Source organism: Anopheles funestus, unplaced genomic scaffold (genome assembly GCF_943734845.2).
Source record: "Anopheles funestus unplaced genomic scaffold, idAnoFuneDA-416_04 scaffold_8_ctg1, whole genome shotgun sequence".
NCBI classification, from domain to species: domain Eukaryota; kingdom Metazoa; phylum Arthropoda; class Insecta; order Diptera; family Culicidae; genus Anopheles; species Anopheles funestus.
This window is the reverse complement of record NW_026045349.1, coordinates 61,272-75,743: the sequence shown is the minus strand read 5'-3', so window position 1 is coordinate 75,743 and position 14,472 is coordinate 61,272. Positions and strand designations below refer to the sequence as shown.

General features: G+C 47.0%; 1 long non-coding RNA gene across 1 annotated transcript; it reads left to right on the top strand.

The window, feature by feature from the left end:
* The first annotated feature begins 3,058 nt into the window (after positions 1 to 3,058).
* LOC125774451 (uncharacterized) lies at positions 3,059 to 13,980 on the top strand. The gene is made up of 3 exons (XR_007420909.1): positions 3,059 to 3,093; positions 10,361 to 11,088; positions 13,693 to 13,980. It is a non-coding gene; the product is annotated as an uncharacterized LOC125774451 (long non-coding RNA).
* Positions 13,981 to 14,472: the final 492 nt, after the last annotated feature.

Below are 14,472 nucleotides of genomic sequence, written 5' to 3'. Positions count from 1 at the left end.
CTAAGGTGTCTTGGCTAAGGTGTCTTGGCTTAATGTCTTGGCTAATGTGTCTTGGCTAAGGTGTCTTGGCTAAGGTGTCTTGGCTAATGTGTCTTGGCTAAGGTGTCTTGGCTAAGGTGTCTTGGCTAATGTGTCTTGGCTAAGGTGTTTTGGCTAAGGTGTTTTGGCTAAGGTGTCTTGGCTAATGTGTCTCGGCTAAGGTGTCTTGGCTAATGTGTCTTGGCTAAGGTGTCTTGGCTAATGTGTCTTGGCTAAGGTGTCTTGGCTAAAGTGTCTTGGCTAAGGTGTCTTGGCTAATGTGTCTCGGCTAAGGTGTCTTGGCAAAGGTGTCTCGGCTAAGGTGTTTTGGCTAAGGTGTCTTGGCTAATGTGTCTTGGCTAAGGTGTCTTGGCTAAAGTGTCTTGGCTAAGGTGTCTTGGCTAAGGTGTCTCGGCTAAGGTGTTTTGGCTAAGGTGTCTTGGCTTATGTGTCTTGGCTAAGGTGTCTTGGCTAATGTGTCTCGGCTAAGGTGTCTTGGCTAAAGTGTCTTGGCTAAGGTGTCTTGGCTAATGTGTCTCGGCTAAGGTGTCTTGGCTAATGTGTCTTGGCTAATGTGTCTTGGCTAAGGTGTCTTTGCTAAAGTGTCTTGGCTAAGGTGTCTTGGCTAATGTGTCTCGGCTAAGGTGTTTTGGCTAAGGTGTCTTGGCTAATGTGTCTCGGCTAAGGTGTCTTGGCTAATGTGTCTTGGCTAAGGTGTCTTGGCTAATGTGTCTTGGCTAAGGTGTCTTGGCTAAAGTGTCTTGGCTAAGGTGTCTTGGCTAATGTGTCTCGGCTAAGGTGTCTTGGCTAATGTGTCTTGGCTAAGGTGTCTTGGCTAAGGTGTCTTGGCTACGGTGTATTGGCTTAGATGTCTTGGCTAAGGTGTCTTGGCTAATGTGTCTTGGCTTATGTGTCTTGGCTTATGTGTCTCGGCTAATGTGTCTTGGCTAAGGTGTCTTGGCTAAGGTGTTTTGGCTAAGGTGTCTTGGCTAATGTGTCTCGGCTAAGGTGTCTTGGCTAATGTGTCTTGGCTAAGGTGTCTTGGCTAATGTGTCTTGGCTAAGGTGTCTTGGCTAAAGTGTCTTGGCTAAGGTGTCTTGGCTAAGGTGTCTTGGCTAAGGTGTCTCGGCTAAGGTGTCTTGGCTAATGTGTCTTGGCTAAGGTGTCTTGGCTAAGGTGTCTTGGCTAATGTGTCTTGGCTAAGGTGTCTTGGCTAATGTGTCTTGGCTAAGGTGTTTTGGCTAAGGTGTTTTGGCTAAGGTGTCTTGGCTAATGTGTCTCGGCTAAGGTGTCTTGGCTAATGTGTCTTGGCTAAGGTGTCTTGGCTAATGTGTCTTGGCTAAGGTGTCTTGGCTAAAGTGTCTTGGCTAAGGTGTCTTGGCTAAGGTGTCTTGGCTAATGTGTCTCGGCTAAAGTGTCTTGGCTAAGGTGTCTTGGCTAAGGTGTCTTGGCTAATGTGTCTTGGCTAAGGTGTCTTGGCTAATGTGTCTCGGCTGAGGTGTCTTGGCTAAGGTGTCTTGGCTATGGTGTCTTGGCTAATGTGTCTTGGCTAATGTGTCTTGGCTAATGTGTCTTGGCTAAGGTGTCTTGGCTAAGGTGTCTTGGCTAAGGTGTCTTGGCTAAGGTGTCTTGGCTAAGGTGTCTTGGCTAATGTGTCTCGGCTAAGGTGTCTTGGCTAATGTGTCTTGGCTAATGTGTCTTGGCTAAGGTGTCTTGGCTAATGTGTCTTGGCTAATGTGTCTTGGCTAAGGTGTCTTGGCTAATGTGTCTTGGCTAAGGTGTTTGGCTAAGGTGTCTTGGCTAATGTGTCTTGGCTAATATGTCTTGGCTAAGGTGTCTTGGTAAAGGTGTCTTGGCTAATGTGTCTCGGCTAAAGTGTCTTGGCTAAGGTGTCTTGGCTAAGGTGTCTTGGCTAAGGTGTCTTGGCTAAGGTGTCTTGGCTAAGGTGTCTTGGCTAAGGTGTCTTGGCTCATGTGTCTCGGCTATGGTGTCTTGGCTAAGGTGTCTTGGCTAAGGTGTCTTGGCTAAGGTGTCTTGGCTAAGGTGTCTTGGCTAAGGTGTCTTGGCTAATGTGTCTCGGCTAATGTGTCTTGGCTAATGTGTCTTGCCTAAGGTGTCTTGGCTAAGGTGTCTTGGCTAAGGTTGGCTAATGTGTCTTGGCTAAGGTGTCTTGGATAATGTGTCTTGGCTAAGGTGTCTTGGCTTATGTGTCTTGGCTAATGTTTCTTGGCTAATGTGTCTTGGCTAAGGTGTCTTGGCTAAGGTGTCTTGGCTAAGGTGTCTTGGCTAAGGTGTCTTGGCTAAGGTGTCTTGGCTAATGTGTCTTGGCTAAGGTGTCTTGGCTTAGGTGTCTTGGCTAATGTGTCTTGGCTAAGGTGTCTTGGCTAATGTGTCTCGGCTAATGTGTCTTGGCTAATGTGTCTTGGCTAAGGTGTCTTGGCTAATGTGTCTTGGCTAATGTGTCTTGGCTTATTTGTCTTGGCTAAGGTGTCTTGGCTTATGTGTCTTGGCTAATGTGTCTTGGCTAATGTGTCTTGGCTAATGTGTCTTGGCTAAGGTGTCTTGGCTAATTTGTCTTGGCTAATGTGTCTTGGCTAAGGTGTCTTGGCTAAGGTGTCTTGGCTAAGGTGTCTTGGCTAAGGTGTCTTGGCTAATGTGTCTTGGCTAAGGTGTCTTGGCTAAGGTGTCTTGGCTAAGGTGTCTCGGCTAATGTGTCTCGGCTAATGTGTCTTGGCTAATGTGTATTGGCTAATGTGTCTTGGCTAATTTGTCTTGGCTAATGTGTCTTGGCTAATGTGTCTTGGCTAAGGTGTCTTGGCTAAGGTGTCTTGGCTAATTTGTCTTGGCTAATGTGTCTTGGCTAAGGTGTCTTGGCTAAGGTGTCTTGGCTAAGGTGTCTTGGCTAAGGTGTCTTGGCTAATGTGTCTCGGCTAAAGTGTCTTGGCTAAGGTGTCTTGGCTAAGGTGTCTTGGGTAAGGTGTCTTGGCTAATGTGTCTCGGCTGAGGTGTCTTGGCTAAGGTGTCTTGGCTAAGGTGTCTTGGCTAATGTGTCTTGGCTAATGTGCCTTGGCTAATGTGTCTTGGCTAATGTGTCTTGGCTAATGTGTCTTGGCTTATTTGTCTTGGCTAAAGTGTCTTGGCTAATGTGTCTTGGCTAAGGTGTCTTGGCTAATGTGTCTCGGCTAATGTGTCTTGGCTAATGTGTCTTGGCTAAGGTGTCTTGGCTAATGTGTCTTGGCTAATGTGTCTTGGCTGATTTGTCTTGGCTAAAGTGTCTTGGCTAAGGTGTCTTGGCTAAGGTGTCTTGGGTAAGGTGTCTTGGCTAATGTGTCTCGGCTGAGGTGTCTTGGCTAAGGTGTCTTGGCTAAGGTGTCTTGGCTAATGTGTCTTGGCTAATGTGTCTTGGCTAATGTGTCTTGGCTAAGGTGTCTTGGCTAAGGTGTTTTGGCTAAGGTGTCTTGGCTAAGGTGTCTTGGCTAAGGTGTCTTGGCTAAGGTGTCTCGGCTAATGTGTCTCGGCTAATGTGTCTTGGCTAATGTGTATTGGCTAATGTGTCTTGGCTAATTTGTCTTGGCTAATGTGTCTTGGCTAATGTGTCTTGGCTAAGGTGTCTTGGCTAAGGTGTCTTGGCTAATTTGTCTTGGCTAAGGTGTCTTGGCTAAGGTGTCTTGGCTAAGGTGTCTTGGCTAAGGTGTCTTGGCTAAGGTGTCTTGGCTAATGTGTCTCGGCTAAAGTGTCTTGGCTAAGGTGTCTTGGCTAAGGTGTCTTGGGTAAGGTGTCTTGGCTAATGTGTCTCGGCTGAGGTGTCTTGGCTAAGGTGTCTTGGCTAAGGTGTCTTGGCTAATGTGTCTTGGCTAATGTGTCTTGGCTAATGTGTCTTGGCTAAGGTGTTTTGGCTAAGGTGTTTTGGCTAAGGTGTCTTGGCTAAGGTGTCTTGGCTAAGGTGTCTTGGCTAAGGTGTCTCGGCTAAGGTTTCTTGGCTAAGGTGTCTTGGCTAAGGTGTCTTGGCTAAGGTGTCTTGGCTAAGGTGTCTTGGCTAATGTGTCTTGGCTAAGGTGTCTTGACTAAGGTGTCTTGGCTAATGTGTCTTGGCTAAGGTGTCTTGGCTAAGGTGTCTTGGCTAAGGTGTCTTGGCTAAGGTGTCTTGGCTAATGTGTCTTGGCTAAAGTGTCTTGGCTTAGGTGTCTTGGCTAAGGTGTCTTGGCTAATGTGTCTTGGCTAATGTGTCTTGGCTAATGTGTCTTGGCTAAGGTGTCTTGGCTAATGTGTCTTGGCTAATGTGTCTTGGCTAAGGTGTCTTGGCTAAGGTGTCTTGGCTAATGTGTCTTGGCTGATGTGTCTTTTGTCTAAGGTGTCTTGGCTAAGGTGTCTTGGCTAAGGTGTCTTGGCTAATGTGTCTTGGCTAAGGTGTCTTGGCTAAGGTGTCGTGGCTAAAGTGTCTTGGCTAATGTGTCTTGGCTAATGTGTCTTGGCTAATGTGTCTTGGCTAATGTGTCTTGGCTAATGTGTCTTGGCTAATGTGTCTCGGCTAAGGTGTCTTGGCTAATGTGTCTTGGCTAATGTGTCTTGGCTAAGGTGTCTTGGCTAAGGTGTCTTGGCTAAGGTGTCTTGGCTAAGGTGTCTTGGCTAATGTGTCTTGGCTAATGTGTCTTGGCTAAGGTGTCTTGGCTAATGTGTCTCGGCTAATGTGTCTTGGCTAAGGTGTCTTGGCTAAGGTGTCTTGGCTAATGTGTCTTGGCTAATGTGTCTTGGCTAAGGTGTCTTGGCTAAGGTGTCTTGGCTAAGGTGTCTTGGCTAAAGTGTCTTGGCTTAGGTGTCTTGGCTAATGTGTCTCGGCTAAGGTGTCTCGGCTAAGGTGTCTTGGCTAATGTGTCTTGGCTAAAGTGTCTTGGCTAAGGTGTCTTGGCTAAGGTGTCTTGGCTAAGGTGTCTTGGCTAATGTGTCTTGGCTAATGTGTCTTGGCTAAGGTGTCTTGGCTAAGGTGTCTTGGCTAATGTGTCTTGGCTAATGTGTCTTGGCTAAGGTGTCTTGGCTAAGGTGTCTTGGCTAAGGTGTCTTGGCTAATGTGTCTCGGCTAATGTGTCTTGGCTAAGGTGTCTTGACTAAGGTGTCTTGGCTAATGTGTCTTGGCTAAGGTGTCTTGGCTAAGGTGTCTTGGCTAATGTGTCTTGGCTAATGTGTCTTGGCTAAGGTGTCTCGGCGAAGGTGTCTTGGCTAATGTGTCTTGGCTAATATGTCTTGGCTAAGGTGTCTTGGCTAATGTGTCTTGGCTAATGTGTCTTGGCTAATGTGTCTTGGCTAATGTGTCTTGGCTAATGTGTTTTGGCTAAAGTGTCTTGGCTAAGGTGTCTTGGCTAAGGTGTCTTGGCTAAGGTGTCTTTTCTAATGTGTCTTGGCTAAGGTGTCTTGGCTAAGGTGTCTTAGCTAATGTGTCTTGGCTAATGTGTCTTGGCTAAGGTGTCTTGGCTAAGGTGTCTTGGCTAAGGTGTCTTGGCTTATGTGTCTCGGCTAATGTGTCTTGGCTAAGGTGTCTTGGCTAAGGTGTCTTGGCTAATGTGTCTTGGCTAAGGTGTCTTGGCTAATGTGTCTTGGCTAAGGTGTCTTGGCTAAGGTGTCTTGGCTTATGTGTCTCGGCTAATGTGTCTTGGCTGATGTGCCTTGGCTAAGGTGTCTTGGCTAATGTGTCTTGGCTAAGGTGTCTTGGCTAATGTGTCTCGGCTAAGGTGTCTTGGCTAATGTGTCTTGGCTAATGTGTCTTGGCTAAGGTGTCTTGGCTAATGTGTCTTGGCTAATGTGTCTTGGCTAATGTGTCTTGGCTAATGTGTCTTGGCTAATGTGTCTCGGCTAAGGTGTCTTGGCTAATGTGTCTTGGCTAATGTGTCTTGGCTAATGTGTCTTGGCTAAAGTGTCTTGGCTAATGTGTCTTGGCTAATGTGTATTGGCTAATGTGTCTTGGCTAAGGTGTCTTGGCTAAGGTGTCTTGGCTAATGTGTCTTGGCTAAGGTGTCTTGGCTAATGTGTCTTGGCTAAGGTGTCTTGGCTAATGTGTCTTGGCTAATGTGTCTTGGCTAAGGTGTCTTGGCTAAGGTGTCTTGGCTAATGTGTCTCGGCTAAGGTGTCTTGGCTAATGTGTCTTGGCTAAAGTGTCTTGGCTAAGGTGTCTTGGCTAAGGTGTCTAGACTAAGGTGTCTTGGCTAATGTGTCTTGGCTAATGTGTCTTGGCTAAGGTGTCTTGGCTAATGTGTCTTGGCTAATGTGTCTTGGCTAAGGTGTCTTGGCTAAGGTGTCTTGGCTAATTTGTCTTGGCTAATGTGTCTTGGCTAAGGTGTCTTGGCTAAGGTGTCTTGGCTAATGTGTCTCGGCTAAGGTGTCTTGGCTAAGGTGTCTTGGCTAAGGTCTCTTTGCTAATGTGTCTTGGCTAAGGTGTCTTGGCTAAGGTGTCTTGGCTAAGGTGTCTTGGCTAATGTGTCTCGGCTAAGGTGTCTTGGCTAAGGTGTCTTGGCTAATTTGTCTTGGCTAATGTGTCTTGGCTAAGGTGTCTTGGCTAAGGTGTCTTGGCTAAGGTGTCTTGGCTAATGTGTCTTGGCTAATGTGTCTTGGCTAAGGTGTCTTGGCTAAGGTGTCTCGGCTAATGTGTCTCGGCTAATGTGTCTTGGCTAATGTGTCTTGGCTAAGGTGTCTTGGCTAAGGTGTCTTGGCTAAGGTGTCTTGGCTAAGGTGTCTTGGCTAAGGTGTCTTGGCTAATGTGTCTTGGCTAATGTGTCTTGGCTAAGGTGTCTTGGCTAAGGTGTCTCGGCTAATGTGTCTTGGCTAATGTGTATTGGCTAATGTGTCTTGGCTAAGGTGTCTTGGCTAAGGTGTCTTGGCTAATGTGTCTTGGCTAAGGTGTCTTGGCTAATGTGTCTTGGCTAAGGTGTCTTGGCTAATGTGTCTTGGCTAATGTGTCTTGGCTAAGGTGTCTTGGCTAAGGTGTCTTGGCTAATGTGTCTCGGCTAAGGTGTCTTGGCTAATGTGTCTTGGCTAAAGTGTCTTGGCTAAGGTGTCTTGGCTAAGGTGTCTAGACTAAGGTGTCTTGGCTAATGTGTCTTGGCTAATTTGTCTTGGCTAATGTGTCTTGGCTAATGTGTCTTGGCTAAGGTGTCTTGGCTAAGGTGTCTTGGCTAATTTGTCTTGGCTAATGTGTCTTGGCTAAGGTGTCTTGGCTAAGGTGTCTTGGCTAAGGTGTCTTGGCTAAGGTGTCTTGGCTAATGTGTCTCGGCTAAAGTGTCTTGGCTAAGGTGTCTTGGCTAAGGTGTCTTGGGTAAGGTGTCTTGGCTAATGTGTCTCGGCTGAGGTGTCTTGGCTAAGGTGTCTTGGCTAAGGTGTCTTGGCTAATGTGTCTTGGCTAATGTGCCTTGGCTAATGTGTCTTGGCTAATGTATCTTGGCTAATGTGTCTTGGCTTATTTGTCTTGGCTAAAGTGTCTTGGCTAAGGTGTCTTGGCTAATGTGTCTCGGCTAATGTGTCTTGGCTAATGTGTCTTGGCTAAGGTGTCTTGGCTAATGTGTCTTGGCTAATGTGTCTTGGCTTATTTGTCTTGGCTAAAGTGTCTTGGCTAAGGTGTCTTGGCTAAGGTGTCTTGGGTAAGGTGTCTTGGCTAATGTGTCTCGGCTGAGGTGTCTTGGCTAAGGTGTCTTGGCTAAGGTGTCTTGGCTAATGTGTCTTGGCTAATGTGTCTTGGCTAATGTGTCTTGGCTAAGGTGTCTTGGCTAAGGTGTTTTGGCTAAGGTGTCTTGGCTAAGGTGTCTTGGCTAAGGTGTCTTGGCTAAGGTGTCTCGGCTAATGTGTCTCGGCTAATGTGTCTTGGCTAATGTGTATTGGCTAAAGTGTCTTGGCTAATTTGTCTTGGCTAATGTGTCTTGGCTAATGTGTCTTGGCTAAGGTGTCTTGGCTAAGGTGTCTTGGCTAATTTGTCTTGGCTAATGTGTCTTGGCTAAGGTGTCTTGGCTAAGGTGTCTTGGCTAAGGTGTCTTGGCTAATGTGTCTCGGCTAAAGTGTCTTGGCTAAGGTGTCTTGGCTAAGGTGTCTTGGGTAAGGTGTCTTGGCTAATGTGTCTCGGCTGAGGTGTCTTGGCTAAGGTGTCTTGGCTAAGGTGTCTTGGCTAATGTGTCTGGGCTAATGTGTCTTGGCTAATGTGTCTTGGCTAAGGTGTCTTGGCTAAGGTGTTTTGGCTAAGGTGTCTTGGCTAAGGTGTCTTGGCTAAGGTGTCTTGGCTAAGGTGTCTCGGCTAAGGTTTCTTGGCTAAGGTGTCTTGGCTAAGGTGTCTTGGCTAAGGTGTCTTGGCTAAGGTGTCTTGGCTAATGTGTCTTGGCTAAGGTGTCTTGACTAAGGTGTCTTGGCTAATGTGTCTTGGCTAAGGTGTCTTGGCTAAGGTGTCTTGGCTAAGGTGTCTTGGCTAAGGTGTCTTGGCTAATGTGTCTTGGCTAAAGTGTCTTGGCTTAGGTGTCTTGGCTAAGGTGTCTTGGCTAATGTGTCTTGGCTAATGTGTCTTGGCTAATGTGTCTTGGCTAAGGTGTCTTGGCTAATGTGTCTTGGCTAATGTGTCTTGGCTAAGGTGTCTTGGCTAATGTGTCTTGGCTAATGTGTCTTGGCTGATGTGTCTTGGCTAAGGTGTCTTGGCTAAGGTGTCTTGGCTAAGGTGTCTTGGCTAATGTGTCTTGGCTAAGGTGTCTTGGCTAAGGTGTCGTGGCTAAAGTGTCTTGGCTAATGTGTCTTGGCTAATGTGTCTTGGCTAATGTGTCTTGGCTAATGTGTCTTGGCTAATGCGTCTCGGCTAAGGTGTCTTGGCTAATGTGTCTTGGCTAATGTGTCTTGGCTAAGGTGTCTTGGCTAAGGTGTCTTGGCTAAGGTGTCTTGGCTAAGGTGTCTTGGCTAATGTGTCTTGGCTAATGTGTCTTGGCTAAGGTGTCTTGGCTAATGTGTCTCGGCTAATGTGTCTTGGCTAAGGTGTCTTGGCTAAGGTGTCTTGGCTAATGTGTCTTGGCTAATGTGTCTTGGCTAAGGTGTCTTGGCTAAGGTGTCTTGGCTAAGGTGTCTTGGCTAAAGTGTCTTGGCTTAGGTGTCTTGGCCAATGTGTCTCGGCTAAGGTGTCTCGGCTAAGGTGTCTTGGCTAATGTGTCTTGGCTAAAGTGTCTTGGCTAAGGTGTCTTGGCTAAGGTGTCTTGGCTAAGGTGTCTTGGCTAATGTGTCTTGGCTAATGTGTCTTGGCTAAGGTGTCTTGGCTAAGGTGTCTTGGCTAATGTGTCTTGGCTAATGTGTCTTGGCTAAGGTGTCTTGGCTAAGGTGTCTTGGCTAAGGTGTCTTGGCTAATGTGTCTCGGCTAATGTGTCTTGGCTAAGGTGTCTTGACTAAGGTGTCTTGGCTAATGTGTCTTGGCTAAGGTGTCTTGGCTAAGGTGTCTTGGCTAATGTGTCTTGGCTAATGTGTCTTGGCTAAGGTGTCTCGGCGAAGGTGTCTTGGCTAATGTGTCTTGGCTAATATGTCTTGGCTAATGTGTCTTGGCTAATGTGTCTTGGCTAATGTGTCTTGACTAATGTGTCTTGGCTAATGTGTCTTGGCTAATGTGTCTTGGCTAAAGTGTCTTGGCTAAGGTGTCTTGGCTAAGGTGTCTTGGCTAAGGTGTCTTGGCTAATGTGTCTTGGCTAATGTGTCTTGGCTAAGGTGTCTTGGCTAAGGTGTCTTAGCTAATGTGTCTTGGCTAATGTGTCTTGGCTAAGGTGTCTTGGCTAAGGTGTCTTGGCTAAGGTGTCTTGGCTAATGTGTCTCGGCTAATGTGTCTTGGCTAAGGTGTCTTGGCTAAGGTGTCTTGGCTTATGTGTCTTGGCTGATGTGCCTTGGCTAAGGTGTCTTGGCTAATGTGTCTTGGCTAAGGTGTCTTGGCTAATGTGTCTCGGCTAAGGTGTCTTGGCTAATGTGTCTGGCTAATGTGTCTTGGCTAAGGTGTCTTGGCTAATGTGTCTTGGCTAATGTGTCTTGGCTAATGTGTCTTGGCTAATGTGTCTTGGCTAATGTGTCTCGGCTAAGGTGTCTTGGCTAATGTGTCTTGGCTAATGTGTCTTGGCTAAGGTGTCTTGGCTAAGGTGTCTTGGCTAATGTGTCTTGGCTAAGGTGTCTTGGCTAATGTGTCTTGGCTAAGGTGTCTTGGCTAAGGTGTCGTGGCTAATGTGTCTCGGCTAAGGTGTCTTGGCTAAGGTGTCTTGGCTAATGTGTCTTGGCTAAGGTGTCTTGGCTAAGGTGTCTTGGCTAAGGTGTCTTGGCTAAGGTGTCTTGGCTAATGTGTCTTGGCTAATGTGTCTTGGCTAAGGTGTCTTGGCTAATGTGTCTTGGCTAAGGTGTCTTGGCTAAGGTGTCTTGGCTAATGTGTCTTGGCTAATGTGTCTTGGCTAAAGTGTCTTGGCTAAGGTGTCTTGGCTAAGGTGTCTTGGCTAATGTGTCTTGGCTAAGGTGTCTTGGCTAAGGTGTCTTGGCTAATGTGTCTTGGCTAATGTGTCTTGGCTAAGGTGTCTTGGCTAAGGTGTCTTGGCTAAGGTGTCTTGGCTAATGTGTCTTGGCTAATGTGTCTTGGCTAAGGTGTCTTGGCTAAGGTGTCTTAGCTAATGTGTCTTGGCTAATGTGTCTTGGCTAATGTGTCTTGGCTAATGTGTCTTGGCTAATGTGTCTTGGATAATGTGTCTTGGCTAATGTGTCTTGGCTAATGTGTCTTGGCTTATGTGTCTCGGCTAATGTGTCTTGGCTAATGTGTCTTGGCTAAGGTGTCTTGGCTAAGGTGTCTTGGCTAATGTGTCTCGGCTAAGGTGTCTTGGCTATGGTGTCTTGGCTAAGGTGTCTTGGCTAATGTGTCTTGGCTGATGTGCCTTGGCTAAGGTGTCTTGGCTAATGTGTCTTGGCTAAGGTGTCTTGGCTAATGTGTCTTGGCTAATGTGTCTTGGCTACTGTGTCTTGGCTAAGGTGTCTTGGCTAATGTGTCTTGGCTAATGTGTCTTGGCTAATGTGCCTTGGCTAATGTGTCTTGGCTAAGGTGTCTTGGCTAATGTGTCTTGGCTTATTTGTCTTGGCTAAAGTGTCTTGGCTAATGTGTCTTGGCTTAGGTGTCTTGGCCAATGTGTCTCGGCTAAGGTGTCTCGGCTAAGGTGTCTTGGCTAAGGTGTCTTGGCTAATGTGTCTCGGCTGAGGTGTCTTGGCTAAGGTGTCTTGGCTAAGGTGTCTTGGCTAATGTGTCTTGGCTAATGTGTCTTGGCTAATGTGTCTTGGCTAAGGTGTCTTGGCTAAGGTGTTTTGGCTAATGTGTCTCGGCTAATGTGTCTTGGCTAAGGTGTCTTGGCTAAGGTGTCTTGGCTAATGTGTCTCGGCTAAGGTGTCTTGGCTAATGTGTCTTGGCTAAGGTGTCTTGGCTAAGTTGTCTTGGCTAAGGTGTCTTGGCTAAGGTGTCTTGGCTAAAGTGTCTTGGCTAAGGTGTCTTGGCTAATGTGTCTTGGCTAATGTGTCTTGGCTAAGGTGTCTTGGCTAAGGTGTCTTGGATAATGTGTCTTGGCTAATGTGTCTTGGCTAATGTGTCTTGGCTTATGTGTCTCGGCTAAGGTGTCTTGGCTAATGTGTCTTGGCTAAGGTGTCTTGGCTAAGGTGTCTTGGCTAAGGTGTCTTGGCTAATGTGTCTTCGCTAAGGTGTCTTGGCTAAGGTGTCTTGGCTAATGTGTCTTGGCTAATGTGTCTTGGCTAATGTGTCTTGGCTAAGGTGTCTTGGCTAAGGTGTCTCGGCTAATGTGTCTTGGCTAAGGTGTCTTGGCTAAGGTGTCTTGGCTAAGGTGTCTTGGCTAATGTGTCTTGACTAATGTGTCTCGGCTAAGGTGTCTTGGCTAAGGTGTCTTGGCTAATGTGTCTCGGCTAATGTGTCTTGGCTAATGTGTCTTGGCTAATGTGTCTTGGCTAATGTGTCTTGGCTAATGTGTCTCGGCTAAGGTGTCTTGGCTAATGTGTCTTGGCTAATGTGTCTTGGCTAAGGTGTCTTGGCTAAGGTGTCTTGGCTAAGGTGTCTTGGCTAATGTGTCTCGGCTAATGTGTCTTGGCTAAGGTGTCTTGACTAAGGTGTCTTGGCTAATGTGTCTTGGCTAAGGTGTCTTGGCTAAGGTGTCGTGGCTAATGTGTCTCGGCTAAGGTGTCTTGGCTAAGGTGTCTTGGCTAATGTGTCTTGGCTAAGGTGTCTTGGCTAAGGTGTCTTGGCTAAGGTGTCTTGGCTAATGTGTCTTGGCTAATGTGTCTTGGCTAATGTGTCTTGGCTAATGTGTCTTGGCTAAAGTGTCTTGGCTAATGTGTCTTGGCTAAGGTGTCTCGGCTAATGTGTCTTGGCTAAGGTGTCTTGGCTAAGGTGTCTTGGCTAATGTGTCTTGGCTAAAGTGTCTTGGCTTAGGTGTCTTGGCTAATGTGTCTCGGCTAAGGTGTCTTGGCTAAGGTGTCTTGGCTTATGTGTCTTGGCTAAAGTGTCTTGGCTAAGGTGTCTTGGCTAATGTGTCTCGGCTAAAGTGTCTTGGCTAAGGTGTCTTGGCTAAGGTGTCTTGGCTAAGGTGTCTTGGCTAAGGTGTCTTGGCTAATGTGTCTCGGCTAAGGTGTCTTGGCTAAAGTGTCTTGGCTAATGTGTCTCGGCTAAGGCGTCTTGGCTTATGTGTCTTGGCTAAGGTGTCTTGGCTAATGTGTCTCGGCTAAGGTGTCTTGGCTAAGGTGTCTTGGCTAATGTGTCTTGGCTAATGTGTCTTGGCTAATGTGTCTTGGCTAATGTGTCTTGGCTAAGGTGTCTTGGCTAATGTGTCTTGGCTAATGTGTCTTGGCTAAGGTGTCTTGGCTAAGGTGTCTTGGCTAAGGTGTCTTGGCTAATGTGTCTTGGCTAAGGTGTCTCGGCTAATGTGTCTTGGCTAAGGTGTCTTGGCTAATGTGTCTTGGCTAAGGTGTCTTGGCTAAGGTGTCTTGGCTAAGGTGTCTCGGCTAAGGTGTCTTGGCTAAGGTGTCTTGGCTAATGTGTCTCGGCTATTGTGTCTTGGCTAAGGTATCTTGACTAAGGTGTCTTGGCTAATGTGTCTTGGCTAAGGTGTCTTGGCTAAGGTGTCTTGGCTAATGTGTCTTGGCTAAAGTGTCTTGGCTAATGTGTCTCGGCTAAAGTGTCTTGGCTAAGGTGTCTTGGCTAAGGTGTCTTGGCTAAGGTGTCTTGGCTAAGGTGTCTTGGCTAAGGTGTCTTGGCTAAGGTGTCTTGGCTAAGGTGTCTTGGCTAAGGTGTCTTGGCTAAGGTGTCTTGGCTAAGGTGTCTTGGCTAATGTGTCTTGGCTAAGGTGTCTTGGCTAAGGTGTCTTGGCTAAGGTGTCTTGGCTAAGGTGTCTTGGCTAAGGTGTCTTGGCTAATGTGTCTTGGCTAAGGTGTCTTGGCTTATTTGTCTTGGCTAAGGTGTCTTGGCTAATGTGTCTCGGCTAAGGTGTCATGGCTAATGTGTCTTGGCTAAGGTGTCTTGGCTAAGGTGTCTTGGCTGATGTGTCTTGGCTAAGGTGTCTTGGCTAAGGTGTCTTGGCTAAGGTGTCTTGGCTAATGTGTCTTGGCTAAGGTGTCTTGGCTAAGGTGTCTTGGCTAAGGTGTCTTGGCTAATGTGTCTCGGCTAAGGTGTCTTGGCTAATGTGTCTTGGCTAAGGTGTCTTGGCTAATGTGTCTTATCTAATCCCAATGTGCAATTCAACCACGCCTGCTTATTAATACTATTGCCGCTATGTTCTGGCCTACAGGCGAAGTGAGATAAAAAACGTGCACATACGCATATACACGGTACGCTGTCGATCCCAATTAGCCCTTTCTCCCTCTACCTAACTGACGATCATCCTGCTAAAGCGAGAATGCGTGTTGAGATCGCGCGTCGATACACACTAACACATTCAAAGACACCATGTGTATACACAGCGTACGAGCGCCTGCACGATCCTAGGGGCGTGACGCGGGTCGATGTGGAATCCATGTGGAACGCATCGGGATTGCTCGCAGCGTACGGGCGCATGCACGATCCTGGCGGATGAATATGGAAGCTTTCGAGTCCATGTGGAATCCTGTCGGAATCCATGTGGGATCCTCACAGCGTCCATGTGGAAAGCAACGCTAGCCCTCGCAGTGTACGGGCGCTTGCACGATCCTTGCGGGTGAATGTTTAATGCCGGTGAATGAGTCCATGTGGAAAGCAACGCGTCCGCAGCGTACGCGGTGGTCGTAGCGTGCAAAAGCGCATTCACTTTTCTTCATTTATTTGTATTAAAATCATTATTTATTTACAAACCACCGATTACAATATGTTGACCTCACTTTGGGCTAATAGTTGCAAGATTTTCCCGTGAGATATTTAAATAAAATAGTATTATATTTCAATTACAAAACTGAGGTATTTTTCGCTACAATTCT